We start from the raw sequence: 17,894 nt of genomic DNA, 5'->3' as shown, positions 1-17,894 counted from the left end.
CCGTGAAATGGCCACAGACCTACTCATCCTTTCAACTAGTTAAAACAGATGTCTCTCAGGGCGCTATCTTGGGTCCTCTCCAATTTAACATATTTATTAATGACCTCCACACTTCCACTCACCATGCTAGTTTAGTTCAGTATGCAGATGACTCAACATTAATATATGTGGCCTCAACAATAAATAAATTCCACAACATGATCCAAAAATATTTCTCCTCTGTAGAAAACTTGCTCAAAGAATCAAACCTCCTACTCACCCTCAAGGAAACTAAGTTGATGCTTTTTACCTCAAAAAGTTGCCAAAACAAAAACATTTTTTTCTATAAAGCTTGAAATAATGCTGTCGTTGAAACTGTTATTCATAGTTAACTTCTAGTCCTTATAATACATGACTATCTCAGCAATGGCCAACATATACTGCACACCATTAAATCTACTCACCAGAAACTAGTTCCCTTTTTAGGGTACTGCTTCCCCACACCCAACACGGCAGTTTCCCCAGCTTTACTCCTTAGTATATCGCCTACTGCAAGTTGATCTCTGCCTAACATATAAAGCTATGTCAAACCCAGAGCTGTTGGACATACGACACCTAAAGAAATCCCAATCCCTCCGAACTACATGCTCTAGGGAACTAAACCTTGTCACCACAATAAACAGAACATGCTGGAGGGATAGATTTCTGTCTCAGAGACTTCCCATACTCTGGAACAGGCTACCCATCTATGTCAAGCAAAGTTCTTCATTAGCACTCTTCAAGAAAAATCTTGATGAGTGGATGGGAAATAGGAAATACATGCCGGGGATCACTTCTGTGTCTCTGCTTGAAAGTGGCACAGGAAAATATCTTTCTTGGGTGGCGTAAGCCAGGGAACCTTGTTGGCTAGGCTTACATAGCCCCTTGAGCCAATAACCTAGTACCTACCTTTGAACCTATGATCCTATAAGAGTATGTTACTAATGTTATATCAGCAGTCCAGGCCAATTCAAAGCAGCAACATATAAATTGAGCACCCATTGTATGTCTCACTTAATACAGGAATTACAATGTACATATGTATGCTGTTGACTGTGTGATGAATGACTACTCTCTGGCTGGCAGCTTGTGTGGCTCAGTGGACTAGGGAAGTTAGTATGGGTGATGCCATTGATAGTTCAAATCTTGGGGTATCCACATCTTTTGCATGTCAGGTATTATTATGTTGGTGTTGTCATAGACTGTCAGTCTGATGTAGTGTAACATTATGAACCTCTGTTACATATTAATTACATCAGGCAGCTGGAGAATGCCATGGACGTTTTGAGTAAAGTGCAGTACTGCAGAATCAGGGACAGATGTCAGTGTCTGTAACATACAAAATCCCGGACTGGAGTGCAGATAGGTGTGGCCTGGAGTCACCTTACATCTACTGACAGTCCCACTGGGCATGCCCATAATCTTAATTAAACTGAACCCAAAGATAGGCTCATGGGATCATAGGAGATTACTAGGCTATTGGCCCTCAGGCCCTTATAAGCCTAGACAAGAGTTTAGCCCATGTTTACACAAGTCAGCACCCAATGCCCCTGTCCAGCAGGAACACGTGTGCAATCCCAGGAGAATATTTTCTGTATCCCATCCAGTTATCCAGGTTGTGCTTAAAAAGGAGTAAAGAGGTACTCCAACTGACATGGAGAGGGAGTCTATTCCATTGATGGGGGAGTCTTTGGGACACAAATCTGTCCTGCCAACAAGTCCTGTTGATATCACAGACCAGGTAGAGGCCATGCATGTGAGTTACTCAAGTGAAGCTGGACTTGTGGATATGCAGCAGTCCCATCAAAGTGGGGTCTGTGATCACCTTGTATTGAAGACAGAGGTCACCTCTGAGGAGTCTGCATGAAATTGAGTAGAGGGCTATGGCTTTTAGCCTATCTGTGTATCGTAGATGTTTGAGGCCCTGGATTCTCCTGGTGAGAAACCTCTGTGGTGTCTCCAGCTGCTACATGTGCTTTGCAAGGTACATGATGAAAGGGTCATTGTACTCAGTAATGGGCCTTATAAGGGAAGAATACAGGGATGTTATGACCTCTTTGTCTATAGAGGAGATACCATTACTTATGAGATGGGCCATGTATAAGGCTTTCTGTACAATGGAAGCAACATGTTGGTCAAAAGTTAGGTTGCTATCAATCTGGGTGCCCAAGTGCCTCACGACTGATTCTGTGCTTAGGACATTGTTATTAATGTGATAATTTATGGGGACATCACTCTCCCCAAAGGGGATAATGATACATTTTTTGGCATTCAGCTTGAGGCCATGTTTCTGGCACCAGTCATTTGTCCGAATGAGACCCTCTTTGATGATGTCTACATCACTAGGAGAATTGATGACAGCACCCAGCTTGCAGGCTTCTGAAAACTTGGTCAGCCATAGCCCACTGGTTTTGGCCTGCATCTCAGAAAAGTATATTCCAAATAACAGAGGCCACAAGATCAAACTCTCAGGTATGCCCCTTGTTACAGGATTATTGCTTGAGGTGGCTTCCCTATTTTGACTAGGTGGGATCTAACAGTGAGCCAGTTTGCGACCCATCTGGTAACATACGGATTGATGCCTAGTTGAGAGAGTTTATCTATTATGTCCGAGTGGGGAATAGTGTTAAAGGCTTTGGCCAAGTCAAAATAGGTGGTGTGCACCATCTTCCCCTAATCAATGGCTTTGGTGACTGTCTCAAAGAAGTTGACCAAATTTAGCAGACATAACCTCCTCTTGATGAAGCCAAACTGTGTTGGATCAAGTGTTTGGAGGTTGCCAATGTCCTTGTTAATGAGGCCCATGATAATCCATTCCATGGCCTTGCAGATCAGGCTAGTTAGGCTGATGGATCTATAATTTCCCCGGATCGGTGGACGCTCCACCTTCATGTAAAGGGATGACAGTCGCTGTCCTCCAGTCAGCTGGGATGAAGTCGGTAATCAGGCTTTGTTTGAATAGGGTATCTAATTGTGCTGCAAGTTCCTGTCTGAGTTCATGTAGGATGCAGCCTGGTATGTTATCGGGTTCCGTGGTGGCTGCTTTTTGCCTTTGAGAAAGCAATGATGACCTGTTCCCTAGATATAACAGGAAAGGGGCAGGTACTGAGGATGTCCTGATTTACTGATGTGGGGGGGAAGAGGGTTGAACTTTTTACTGAATCTGTCAGACAGCAAGTTTGCAATATCTACAGCATTTGTATATGTGGTGTCCCTTGATCAAAATTACCTATTATGTATAGATATGTCTATACATACATATATTTATATATATTTATCTGTCATTATCTCTCTCTATCACATACATAGTATATGTATGTCTATGTAGTTTCAAATATATATATATATATATATATATATATATATATATATACATATATATATATATATATATATATATATCTATATATAAAAACATACATCTCAGTCTCTCCCCATATATCTACATAACACATAATCACACACACACACACACACACACACACACACACACACACACACACACACACACACACACACACAGCTACATTTATATATACATCCCTGTTATATACAGAAATATGTGTGTGGATGTCTTTACTGTCCTACATACCCTACTACCGGTGAGTAAAGTTGCTCTATCATACATCTATAATATTGCTCATAAGATCCAAGGTAAAGGCTCAACAGTACATAATGCACTTACCAACAGACCTCTGTACCTGTTGGGTGTTACCAGATAGACAGCAACAGGTGAGCAGGTGGTGTAATGCATAATGTTGTCTACATATACATGGACAGAGCACATTGTCCCTGCCTACAGGCTTGCTCATCCAAGTGCAACCAGCCATATATGGCCATACTGGTAACTTATCTCACTGCTAGGATACTGCATGCAGATAACAGTCCAAAGCAATATCACTCTGCAGCCCACAGATGCTATTCAACACAAGCCTAGTTTGTGTAATCCACAAGTAGCTTGCCTGCACTCACATATAAATCAGACATCAGCAGCGGCATGTGCAATAATTACTGTGATCTGTAGTGTCTAAGACTAGATAGCTGTGGGTTCTAGTCTCACTGTTGGCCACTAGGCGCATGTGTGTATGTCCGTATGGCATAAATATAATCACCATAGTAACTTACAAAGAGGTAGGGTTTTGCAGAATTTTAGTTGTAGCAGGTGATGTGACCCTCCAAATGCCTGACCGCAACTTAACCTGCTGATGTCATCAAGCATAACATGTCCTAAACCGACAGTACTATCAGACATGAGGTGTGTTGCGTCCGTCACATACTGTGATCTCTACTATGTACCATTATATAGGTAAGTGTTTTAATCTACATATAGCCATCTTGCACTATGTGCATGCCTTGTCATGTCCTGTAAGCAGCAATTGGAAGTGATGCTATCCTCAATGTAGTCATGTTTGTGCATGTGTGGCTGTTAGAGCAATTTATATCAAGATATGGAACCATAGGATGTTTGAAACTCACTAGCATAATGGCCATGCAGCCATTACAATCATAGACAACTGTATAGCCTTATTTACATGATCACCAGATATTGCTCCAGTTCAAGAGGGACACAGGCAGAAGTCCTGTAGTGAAATGACGGTCGCCCATCAAATCATACATATGGCATGTGCTGAGGTGCACTGAGGTGCTCTGCTTGTCATTAGCCATGGTTCAGTTTCAAATGTGTTTCTCCCACCAGCATGTATTATTAACGTCACATACTAGGTTAATGTCCTTATAGTGATTAATCCACGTTCTATGCCACTTATGGATATGCAGCATTTGCAATCAAGCACGGTCACCCATTGTCCCTTATGCAAGGCAGAGATCACTTCTGAGTAATCTACATGCCACAGGCTACAATGACACTTATTTCAGATGATCCCCATGGAACACATGCTGAAGAAGTAAAGTTTCCTTGTAAGGGAGCATACTGTTGTGTGCAAGTACCAGTACTGCTTGGAAAGATCCATTACCAAATGGCCATTGGGCTCAGATGTTGGCATGATGAGGGAAGAGTACATGGAGGTTATGAGTATGTCAGTTACGGGTGATTGTGCCCTCAGCTATGACGCATGATTCCTGTCATACCACTGGGGAGACATGGTGATCTCAGGCACATTAGGAATAAACCTGTGTGGGCAGGTCTGATTGCCCAGTTCTTTCACCCCTGAGTATGTACATCACATGTTGCAACTGATGTGCTACTTGCCAGGTACATAGGTGTTAGTGATGCAAATGATATTACATATAGATTTTCATGCAGTTTATGGCCATTACTATGTCAACAGGGATTTGTTCATCACTACCCTCTTGTAGGATATTGACATAACTTACAGACTCGATGAGTGCTCACACTTTGTAGGCATCAGCCAACATTGCTAGCCACTGACAGTGAGTATTCACTTGTATTGTGGTAAAATGGATTCCAAGCAGTAGAGGACCCAGGACTCAGCCTGTTGAACACCACTGCTTACAGATCAGCTATTAGAGGCAGATGTCCCTCTGTTGAATATGTGTGCCATCAATGGGCCACTTAGTGACCCCTACAATGATAGTACTGTGGATCCCTAAGTGGGTGCTTTGTAAATGATGTCTGAGTGGAGGAGATAGTTAGATGGCTTGGCTCAGTCCAGGGGGTTGTATGCCCTTATGTCCCCTTACCCAGGTCTTTGGTGACTGCCTCAGAAATGTCCAACGTATTTAACAGTCCCGATCCTCCTGTCAGACATCCCAACTGTGTGTAGATCACATATATATGTGCTGATCAGCTCCATCATGATTGCCCCTATGGCGATACAGATATGGATACTCAGGCAAAGAGGTCTATAGTTCTGGTGGTCAGTGCATGCACCACCTCTGCTCAATGGTATAACAGTTGTCGTTGTCTAGTCAGCTGGGGTCCAGCCAGTGGTTTCAGTATGATTGCAAGGTTTTCCCACTGGTGTTAGTAATCCATGACACATTCCATGTAGGAAGGAGCCTGGGATGTGTGTATCCTCCAGAGGCCATTAACGACCTGCTCTGTAGATGTGGAAGTTATGGGACAGGCTGTAGAAATGTAATGTGTCACATGTGGTGGGGACAGGAGAGAGAAGTTGATGCAGAACACATGGGACTACAGGTTGACTATGGGAACAGACCCATTCAATGTGGCATCTTTAAGTATCAGTTCACTTGAAATCAGGGACTGTCCTTTCAGGTTACACATGTAACTACACTGTCCATTGTGGTTCTGCTTTGTGTGGGTGCCTAATTTTGTCACTTACTATGTCTACACAACATCACAGCAGCACTATGTGTTTGTTGTAGCTGAGGAGGTTCTGTCACCATTTTGGGGGAGCACCCTCACCCCAAATGTCACACAGCAATATCCACCTCCTATTGTATAGCCTAATAGTGACAGTTGTCCACCAGGCAGGTCTGCTGTGCCATGAGGAGCTTGTGTTTGTCCTGTCAGGTACAGTCAAGTTCATGCAGTTGTAATGCTGCTGCCATACTGCATGGGTACAGAGCTCTGCATACTTGCCATCCCATCAGAAGGGGGAGTGCAGTCAAGCTATGCAAACCATCCCACAGGAAGTAATAAATGGCTTTGTTGAAATATATGTTTGTATTGCCTGTAAAGGGGGTGGTGGTTAGTGCTGGTAGTTTTAATGACAGTGATCTGTGGTCAGATCCCATCAGGGAGGACATCACATTGGGGGGCTGCAGTGGTCACCCATATTCATAGGTTCATATGCCCATAGGTGTGTACTAGGCCAACGGCCCTGGAGCCTTTACAAGCCTAGCCCATAGAAGTGCCCTGGCATCATGCCACCGTTAGTTCCTGGTGCCTCTATTAAGTAGAGCCACTGGAGTGATCCCTGGTCTGAACTTTCTTTTTCCCATCCACTCATCAAGATTTCTCTTGAAAAGGGCTAGTGAGGTGCTCTGCTTGACATGTATGGGGAGTCTATTCCAGAGCATGCACAGTCTCTGGGTTCTGAACCTGCCCCTCGAGTATGGTCTGTTGATTGTGGTAATGAGGCTGAGGTCCCTGGAGTGTATGGTGTGGAGAGATTGGGATTTCTTTTGGTTTGACATTATTAACAGGGCTGGGTCAGACATGGCTTTGTAAGTCAAGCAGAAATTGCTTCTTAATAGATGATATGAGACAGAGACAAGCTGGAGTTTTTGAGTCTGTCCATGTAGGGCATGTGCTTAAGGCCTAGGATCCTCTTCATGAGGTACTTTTGTGGCCTTTCCAGCTGTTGCAGGTGTTTAGTGAGGTACATGCCAAATGGGGCATTATACTGATGATTGGTTTAATGAGGGAAGATTAGACAGAGAGAGATGATGACCTCTGTCATCCTGGATCCAAAACCCTTGGTAATGAGATGTGCCACATAGAAGGACTTTCTGACCACAGTGACTATGTGGTTGTTGAAGGAGAGGTTGCTGTCAACCTGTGTCCCCAGATCTCTTATAACGTCTTCAGTGATCAGTGGGCTGCCATCAATGTGGTAATTAGTGGAAGTGAGTTTTTCCCAAAGGGAATGATGACACATTTTTTGGCATTAAACTTAAGGCCATGGTTTCGACACCAGTCGTTGGTCTAAGTAAGGCCTTTCTGTAGGATGTCTACATCACTTGAGGAGTTAATAATGGCTCCCAGCTTGCAATCGCTAGTGAACTTGGTCAGCTAGAGTCCCTCCGTGTTGGTCTGGACTTCTGAGAAGTAGATGTCAAACAGGAGAGGACCCAGGACTGATCCCTGTGGGACTCCACTCATGACTGGTTGGCAGTCTGACTTGGAGTCTGCTACTTTCACACTGTGGGTTCTATCTGTTAGCCAATTTGCAACCCACCTAGTGATATAGGGGCTGATGCCTAGTTTGGTGAGTCTATCAATAATTCCTGAGTGGGAAATGGTGTCAAAGGCCTTGGCCAGATCGAGGTAGGCTGCATAAACTGCCTTTCTCTCATCCACAGCTCTGGTGACTGACTCAAAGAAGTCAACCAGGTTGAGCAGGCATGATCTAGCCTTCACAAAACCAAATTTTGTGGGATCCAGAGTTTGGAGATTCTCTATATCCTTGTTAATTAGGTCCATGATTATGTGCTCCATAACCTTACATATCAGACTCATCAGGCTAATGGGGCAATAATTCCCAGGGTCTGTAGTTGCTCCCTCTTTATGGAGAGGGATGATGGTAGCAGTGTGCCATTCTGTAGGGACAAAGCTTGAGGTAAGGTTGTGATTGAACAGGGCACACAGGTATGGTGCCAGTTCACGTTGTAGCTCATGTAGAACACAGCCAGGGATATTGTTGGGTCTCATGGAAGCTGTATTCTTAGTCTTGGACAATGCAGCTTTAACCTGTGCTGCAGTAATGCTAGGTGCCTGGCATTCTTTTGGTATTGTGATTGGTCCTTTGTGGGGGACAGAAGGGCAAACTTGCCACTAAATCTATCGGCAAGTATTTTGGCAATATCTGTTGGCTCAGTGTAGGAGGTACCACTGTGCATTAATTCAGAGCAAATCTGGGTATTGCCACGGAGATTCTTGATATAACTGTAGAAGGCTTTGTGATTGTTTTTAGTGTCTGCTGCAATTCTGTCTTCATAGCGATCTTTAGAGGTTTTGATGAGGGATCTCAACTTTTTGTTGAGGCTAATAAGGGAGTTTTTCTAGTCTTGGGACTTCACCTTTTTCTGCAACAGTTTATTCCTTCTGTTGCAAAGTTTGTTAATGGCAGGGGACCACTAGATTGGCTTCCTTTTTTGGGAGGTTCTGTTGGGTATGGCTAGTTCCATGCATTTATGTATGTGTTCGTATAGTGCATTGGTGTATGATTCAGCAGTCATGCATCTATTTTCCATTTTCATGGGTGGCGTGAAGTTAGCCACCTCTATTTTTAGGAGTCCAAAGTCAGCGTTAGAGAAGTTTTTCATGGTAGTTACCTTTGCTGGTGATGTGAGTGAGATGTGAATTTCCATGTTAATTAGTTTGTGGTTGGATCTAACCAGGGAGGAATTGACTATTGGTGTTGAGCAACAGTTGCCCATGTTAGTAATAACCAGGTCAAGGATGTTGCTTCCTCTAGTTGGGGTAAGAATGGCCTAGTCCAGCACATTGGAATTAATGAATTCCAGGAAGCGTTGGGCAAGTGTATTGGTGCATGAGTAGTCTTCCCAGTTGATGGAGGGGTAGTTGAAGTCTCCCAGTATGAGAGTGTTTGGTTGGACCCTAATAGTTTCCAGGGTGCTTAAGAACATGGAGTGAGAGTCTTGGGACAGGATTGGGGACCTTTAGCAGGTTAGGACCTGAATCGCCATCTTACCCACTGTTAGTGTACCTGAAGTATCTCTGACGCATTATGCTGGGCTACTAGTCTGGAGGTGTGCATATCCTTTATGAATATGGAGACGCCACCACCTTTGGAGCTTCGGTCCATCTTCTGGGGCCAAAAGGTGTGGAATGAGTTATAGCCTCATAGTGCAGGGGTGCTTTCTGCTGCTTTAAACTATGTCTATGTTACAGCACAAATGTCGATGTTCTCCATTTTGAGGAGTGCTTCAAGTGAGTGCATCTTGAGATTTAGACTTCTAGCATTGAGCAGCATGACCCTCAGATTGCTTTATTTATAACTGTTATGGTGGTAATTTGGTCTTTGGAACACCACCTAAAAAAGGCACTATAGGGGTGGCAAGAGCCTTAGTCAGTATCCAGAAACCTAGGGGTTACAGATGCAAGCCATCTCTGGCAAAGCATAGAGGTCTGTCAATCATGTCATCCCAAGGAGACAGATACAGGATCCCCTTAGAATGACACCAGAAATGTAGGCAATTGTTGAAGACAATCATATTCTGCTTGTACTGCAGTATCATTCTGAGTAACGGTAGGATGCTGCTCAGGGCTAGGGTCATACCTGCCTTGGCCACATAATGACAGAGCTCGTCCATGTCTCTTTTCATGTAGTCCAGGGAAATGCATCTCAGGTCATTCACACCCATATAGATGATGACAGAGCCATACTTGTACTTGTTGTGGAGTGACCTGAGTGTGTCTGTTATGTGTCAGATCCTAGTACCCTTCAGACAGCTGACTGCTACCTTCTCCTTATTCAACCTAGTGAGTGGGACATCCATGTGCCTCACTATCAAGTCACATGTGATTAGTGTATTGGGCAAGCTGTATTGCCTTAGGGGCTTAGGTTGAAGGGAACACTGTGTAGGTGAGCTATGTGTCTTGTTGTTTGTGCTGTGTTGTGGTGGTTGAGTGTGTTTCTGATATGGAGGTCTCTGCTGTTTGGGTAGATTTCTATTGAGAGCCTCCATAAATGTGGGTGTGTGTGGTTTGTGTTTTAATGTGAGAGCTGTGATGGTGGGTGTTCTGGAGGATTATGTGTTCCATGTGGTGTGGTACAGGTGTTAACCTTCTCCTATTGACCAGCTATTCTGGTTTTGGCTGAAGAGTGCATGTCTTCCAGTTTGGATATATAAGTGCATCTCTCACAAGTCTGAGTGTTGGGAGGTAAGGGGAGAGAATTGTCTGTGTACATGAGGGAGTTGCTACACTGCCTCAGAATGCCCAAGTTCACCAGGTTAACAGGAAAAAGCACAAGGAACTGACCTTTAGAGATGCCAGGAGGGATGGTCATTATTAATAAGTACTGGAGCTGTTGCCTTATAGGAAGCTTAGTGCTGTTAGCACTTACGTGTGCTACAATAATTGTTACAAGAAGCCAGATGAAGTGCTAGGTGAATAAGCTAGTTAAATGCAAGAGAGAAGAGAACTAGCAAGATCTAAGGGAAAAATTGAAAAGCAGACTTTCTGGCACAAGTAATAGTTTACCCTAGCTTAGTGGCATTGCACAGCATGCAAACATGGGCTTTTAAAGCAGAAAGTTGAAAGGGAGCTAGAAACCACTCCTCTCATGGTAGATAGGCTACCTAGTGCTTACCACTCCCACTGATAAGCTTAGAGGCATCCCTGTAACACAGAAGGGTCTGGGGAACTCAGAAACTACAATACAGTCTGGAATACAGCAATCTGTATCTGGACTACTCTAGTAATAGGAAAGATGGGAAAACAAGCTAGAACTTTTTTTTTAATATACAGTAGCAAATGAGCAAACTGATTTAAACAAATTAACCAATTATCAAATAAAAAAACTCAAAACTGAGCCCTGTTCCAGCAGTCTTCAATTAGACAAGTTAAAGCTGCACACTCCTGCCACTAGGGTGCAGGGGAACCTTCTCAAAAAAAAAGATGGCCTGGATTAGTGTTCAAGTTACACAAACAAAGCTAGATGCAGCATGTCTGAATCTAGTCTATGCTACAGTAAGCATGATGCACCAATTTCAGAAAGAAACAGTTCAAATAAACAGGCACAATAAGCCTTTAACAAGAAATTCCCAGCTCAGAAGGGCAGAATCTACCCTCTCCTCCCACAAGAGTGCAGACCACAAACCTTCTTAATGTAAAATAACTGGCCTGAAGCCCAAGTGCTTAAACCAGAACTAAGCCACTTTTAGAATAACAGACACTAAGCTTTTAATTAGCAAGTCCCAACTTAGAAGGATGTAAGCTACCTGTCCTGCCACAAGAGTGCAGACCACAAACCTTCCTAATGTAAAACAATTGGCCTGAAGCCCAAGTGCTTAAACCAAAAGGCTTAGAATAACAGTTATAATTTAATCAGAATACTAACAAGCAGTAATAAATGCAGCAGAATAAATGCAATTGAGTACTTTTAAGAATAGGCAACACAACTAAAATAAAGTTATAAAGCAGGAAGAAACACAAATACAGTAAAAGCAGATGAATAAAGTGCAATTTTTTTTGGTTAAGTGGAAATGGATGAAACACAATAATTTAAGGTTGATAAACTAAGGGGTGGGCCTTCCCAAATAATCTCTCTCTCTACTCAATATAATAAGCTGATGAGATGGGACTGGGAGGAATGTCCAAAATGAGATTTGTAGTAGGGGTGGGCAACTCAAAAGCCACCAAATTTAAGAACACAACGAGGACTGAGTGGGTGAACTCCAACAGAACAGAAAACGTAAAACAAAACAAATATAATACTAGAATAAGATACAAAATAGAAGTGATCGGACCTTAAATAAAGAGCTTCAAATCAAAATTAAATGCAGAGATGAGTGATACTCAAAGCAATGCAGACCACACAAAAACTTCGGATAACTACAGAAATTTCTAAATAATAAAGCAACACTGTTTCTCAGCTCCTCCCACTAATTAACTGATGCTATTCACAGTTTGCAAACAAATTCTTGGTAGCTTTTTTTAACTGACCCTAGCCAAGAACTCTTAAAACTCCAACAGAACAGAAAACTTAAAACAAAAGAAATATAATACTAGAATAAGATACAAAATAGAAGTGATCAAACCATAAATAAAGAGCTTCAAATCAAAATTAAATGCAGACATGAGTGATACTCAGAGCAATGCAGACCACACAAACACAATAAACAAACACAAACATAGGTAAACACATGATGCAATACTATGGTTCCCTTTGGGGGGATGTCACTACACTGCTCCAGGACATTGTAGTTAAGGACACAGAGTAACCTTTGGGCAATTGAGCTGCAGCACGACTAAGCAACACAGCTGGTGGTCACTTAATGCCAACTCACAGCATGATGTAATGATAATGATTTATCATGATAGACACACATATATATGCAAATATGCACAATGGCTGACTGGATAGATCGAGCTGCTCCTGTAGCCAGCTATTGCTTGATTATGTACCCGTCCAGTACTGAATGGCACCTGCATTGTTTCTGGGAAACTACAGTGTTTCACAAAATCTGGATGTGTATCTATCCTTAATGAGTATGTATACACCACCTGCATTACCTTGAACACTGTTATTTTTGAGGTGTGAAGATGTGGATGGACATGTAGTCTGGTATGGCTGTGGTGCTGTCCACAACCTTGAACCAGATGTCCTTGACTGCAAACATGTCTGCATAACTGAGAGCGGGGACACATTCCAGAGAGTGGGGATCAGTGTTGCCATAAGAAAAAACATTGTAGCACTGGATGCAACACAGCAGAATATCCAATTTATTGTAAGTAAGCGCTTTCAAGGATTCACCTCTTCATCAGACTTAGATAAAAATTTCTTAAAACAACCACATTAAATAGTATTCCAATTAACATTAATTACTTCAATTAAAAACAATTAAATTATTTAAAGCCATACTTAACATTTTTTAAAAATATCGCAGCATACATAAACTAAAAACTAATGTCTCAACTGTCTTACTTTCAGGAAAGGTTTAATGGAGACCATATTATTCAAACCAGGTGCTTTATCAGAACGCAGTAACATAATCCATTTTTGTTCAGCCACCTCAGTAATATTCCTCATATCTCCTCCCCTTTTTCCTGACTGCAAGTATTTCCATGACCAGAAACTTAAACATATGTTCACTACCTTCATTATTGATGTGCATAGCCAAGACACTACTTTCCTATTTATTTCTCATATCCCTCATATGTTCAAGTATCATGTCTTTGAACTATCGGTTAGTCATGCCAATATAATATGAAAAACATTTGACACAGTAACTCAGATATATTACATTGACTGTTTTGCAGTCAGCTTAATGAGAAGGGTCTATTCTGAAACCTAGCTTAGGGTGTGCAAAGTTAATACCTGTGTGTATATATGCACAGGCAGTACAACTCCTGCATGTATATGTACCTACTCTATCTGATCTAAGAGTAGTCCTATTTAAACTAGATTTATAACTGTAGAAGGCTCAATACGACCACTGATTTTCTGAGATTCACATACAATTATAGTTTACAACAGGTGGAATTTTTAGATGTGACTGTTAGCAAGCATTCGCTCAATATTGTTAAAGCTAGTTTGTATAGGAAACAGCCCTCTCATTATGCTGACTGTAAAACATTCAATGTAATATATCTGAGTTATTGTGTCAAATGTTTTTCATATTATACTGGCATAACTAACCGACAGTTCAAAGACAGGATACTTGAACATATGAGGGATATAAGAAATAAAAAGGAAAGTAGTGTCTTGGCTGTGCACATCAAGAATGAAGGTAATGAACATATGTTTAAATTTCTGGTCTTGGAATTATTTGGAGTCAGAAAAAGGGGAGGAGATATGAGGAAAATTACAGAGACGGCTGAACAAAAATGGAGTATGCTACTGAGTGCTGATAAAGCACCTGGTTTGAATAATATGGTCTCCATTAAACCTTTCCTGAAAGTAAGACAGTTGAGACATTAGTTTTTAGTTTATGTATGCTGCGATATTTTTAAAAAATGTTAAGTATGGCTTTAAATAATTTAATTGTTTTTAATTGAAGTAATTAATGTTAATTGGAATACTATTTAATGTGGTTGTTTTAAGAAATTTTTATCTAAGTCTGATGAAGAGGTGAATCCTTGAAAGCGCTTACTTACAATAAATTGGATATTCTGCTGTGTTGCATCCAGTGCTACAATGTTTTTTCTTATGGCAACACTGATCCCCACTCTCTGGAATGTGTCCCCGCTCTCAGTTATGCAGACATGTTTGCAGTCAAGGACATCTGGTTCAAGGTTGTGGACAGCACCACAGCCATACCAGACTACATGTCCATCCACAAACGGTGTTTTTTTCTAATTTGTTTCTTTTTTCTCTGGTTGTTTTATTGCCTGAGGCTATATTCTTTGTTTATATTCATATTGGTGTTTATTCCTCAAGTGAACATGGCAGAAGGTATGATGGAAGGAACTTCTGAAGAGATATCCAGTCTTAATACTAAAACTATAACTAAATTGAGCACAGATTCATTGGAATATTTTAGCACTTTGTTGAATCTGAGCAGTAATCCTCTACTGCAAGTGGATATATCTACAGATGCTGGTAGTGTGGGAGATGATCCTGTTAATAGGGAAGGCTTTTTCATCAAGTATAAAGATGTAGAAAATAAACTATATAAGTTTAAGCAGCTGCAATGGCAGCACTTTCATTTAGAAGCCTCAGTCAAACAAGGTGTTGTACAGAGAGGCCTGAGAGTCTTAACCATGCCCACGTATGGGCAAACCTATCCGGAGCTGCTTAGACAATGGCAGTTGATCATCCTTGAATGTAGTGCAAGGTATTTGCAACTGCTTATTGATTTTATTCGCTCACAGGAGGAAGAGGTAATGTCTGAAATCAACAGGCTACAGAATGATATTTATGATAATTATTCACCAACTGTGTTAGGTGATAAGATGGATACCCTGTATGAGAACATTCAGAACTATGAGAAAAGGCTGCAAGTAACCAAAGTCAGAAAGTTAAAGAAAGACTTTGGTGACCCCAGGAATGGCAGTATTTTCTCATGGAATAGAAGCAGGAATGATACATGCCCTATATGGCATGAGGATGTGGTTGCTGAGACTACCAGCAAAGTTAGTAATGATTCCGCCCCATTGTCTCAGTGGAACACTTCCCGCCCCTCCCACTTAGAAGTGAGCCAGAATTAGGAGGCTACATAGTGATAGCATCACCTGTAGTGGATTCTCAGTTGGGGCGTGATTCTGCCACAGGTAATAGGAACGATATGCATAGCCTGATATCAGGAACTGACCATAAGCATCAGGAACAGGTTGTTAAACCTAAGGAACACAGAGTGCAACTGTCGAATGTTGATGCTTTTTGCAGTTAAGACTCTGTAACACCAGCAACATCAGACGTGAGTCATTTTTTATCAGACAAACCGTTCCTGATCAGGGGAAGGTCCAGGAGTTGAATGAGAAACCAAAAAACAAGGAAAATGCAAAGTATGGACGATTGGAACAGAGGGGGCAAAAGATCCAAACTGGTTTGATTTTTAACATTTCAATGTATGAATTGGATGATGCTCATAGACTGTTATTAAGCAAAGGGCTCACCTTTGTACCAGCTAGAAATGCACAAATAACTGATGTTCTTAAAGATTTAAGGCTATTTGCCTACGGTGTTTTTTCTCATTTGCTTCTTTTTGCTCTGGTTGTTTTATTGCCTGAGGCTATATTATTTGTTTATATCAGTGTTGCCATACCCACTGTGTAGCAGCATAACCATGATGTTGTATAAAGATGGTGTTCTCATTACCAACCTTTCCCTGAGCAGTGCATCTGAGATACATTGTGAGGGTGTCAGCATCCTTGTCTGGTACTCCATATCCCAGGGTTGAGAGATGAAATCCATCACTGGTGAAGCCTTGATGTCTGTTGAGCAAGGCATCCCAGGCAGACATGTAGTAGATCCCCTTACAATGACACCACATGCTAAGGTAATTATTGACTTTCATCAGTTTCAGTGTGCATGGAGCCATCATCCCAGCTGAGTGTCAACTGCAGCCTGAAATACATTGTTTGTAGGCACAACTTGCAGTAAAGATGGGGATGCCCATGCATGCATAGAGGACTTGTTCAACTTTGCTGACATTACATTGGCCTCACAAGTGTACAATGCCTGTCAGTCAACTAGACAGCATCCTGGATGTTGTGTGACATGATGTGGGAACACAGACATGTGTGTTGGGTACATAACTGTTGGTATGACATGCCGAGGACATGTGACAGGTGGACACACATTGACCAAAGGTGGCCAGTCTGCTGCAATAGGCTTCACAGCCATGTCATGCAGATATGCACTAATAATCTGTTTAAGGGAAGGATGCATGAAGTGCTGTGAAAGTGTCACCTACGTTGGCTGACTGCTAGTGTGCTGATTGTTACAGGAAGAGTGGACATCTATGTAAATGGACATTGTACAGTATATTGTGGCACTATAGCAGTGCTACTAATCCCGCTCTTGTCAGTTCCCTAGTGACATACCTGCAACCCTGGGACAGACAGCATAACACATGCAAAAGCCAACTGATTGCCTAGGTTGCTAATCAAGGCATCTACTTTGAAAAGCCTTTGTAAAGCCTACAGAGCCTTTCATGATGTGGGACAGCTATGTAGATGAACAAACAGGCTGTGTCCTGCTTGTAATTATGGGCTTCATAGTACTGTTTTGCGTGTGATGACAGAAAATGTATTGCAGCATGGTATCCTATGTGAGAGTACTGTCAGTGAGACCAGCATTAGTAGTTGCTAGCCACTGACAATTCTGTGGACTACCTGCTTTCCACAGCCTTCACAAGGTAATTCTGTCTTTCCAGCACACACTGCTTGGGTAGTGTTAAACTGCAGAATACCTGTGTAAAACCCCCACCTTACCTTTAAAGGGTTATACATATAACATTTCCCTAACGTGTTTGTCTGCACTGTGTACACACAACTTGGATTACTTTTCTTGGAACATGCAAGTAGCAACTGCAGTACTTAGTTGCACAAAGGATAACTAACATGAGGTGCTAAGCAGTGTCCCTAGATCTCTGAGTTATGTGACATGAAATGCCATGAAAGTAGTTAGCATGGATACAAGCAGTAACACTGTCACACACCTACTGACACTGAACCACACACTGTTTGTTATGCTCAAGGCCACATCATGCCTACTGACTGTAACTGGTGGATCCCATTGAGTGTTACACTCTGCAATAGATGACAGAAATAATACTCACTCTACCAACCATGGTCTGAAAGGTGTTTGACAATATTAGGCCAGCAGACCTTGCTGGCAGCTGTGTACATTATATACAGAGTTTTATGTCAGCTGGTTGGTAGGCAAGTGTCTGACAGTCATAATCTGGGAAGATAGTATTGGGAGACCTATGCTGCAATGATGCCAGTCACCTGTGGATTTCCCCAGATATCATTGATGGTGTACCTCTTCTAGCCATTCCCTCTCTGCAGTCACAGACACTGTCAGTGCCCTCTGACTGGCTACATTAGCAGATGTTTGCATATCAGGAGC

Source organism: Protopterus annectens, chromosome 4.part0, assembly GCF_019279795.1.
Source record: "Protopterus annectens isolate FY-2018-M chromosome 4.part0, PAN1.0, whole genome shotgun sequence".
NCBI classification, from domain to species: domain Eukaryota; kingdom Metazoa; phylum Chordata; order Ceratodontiformes; family Protopteridae; genus Protopterus; species Protopterus annectens.
This window is presented reverse-complemented; position numbering follows the sequence as displayed.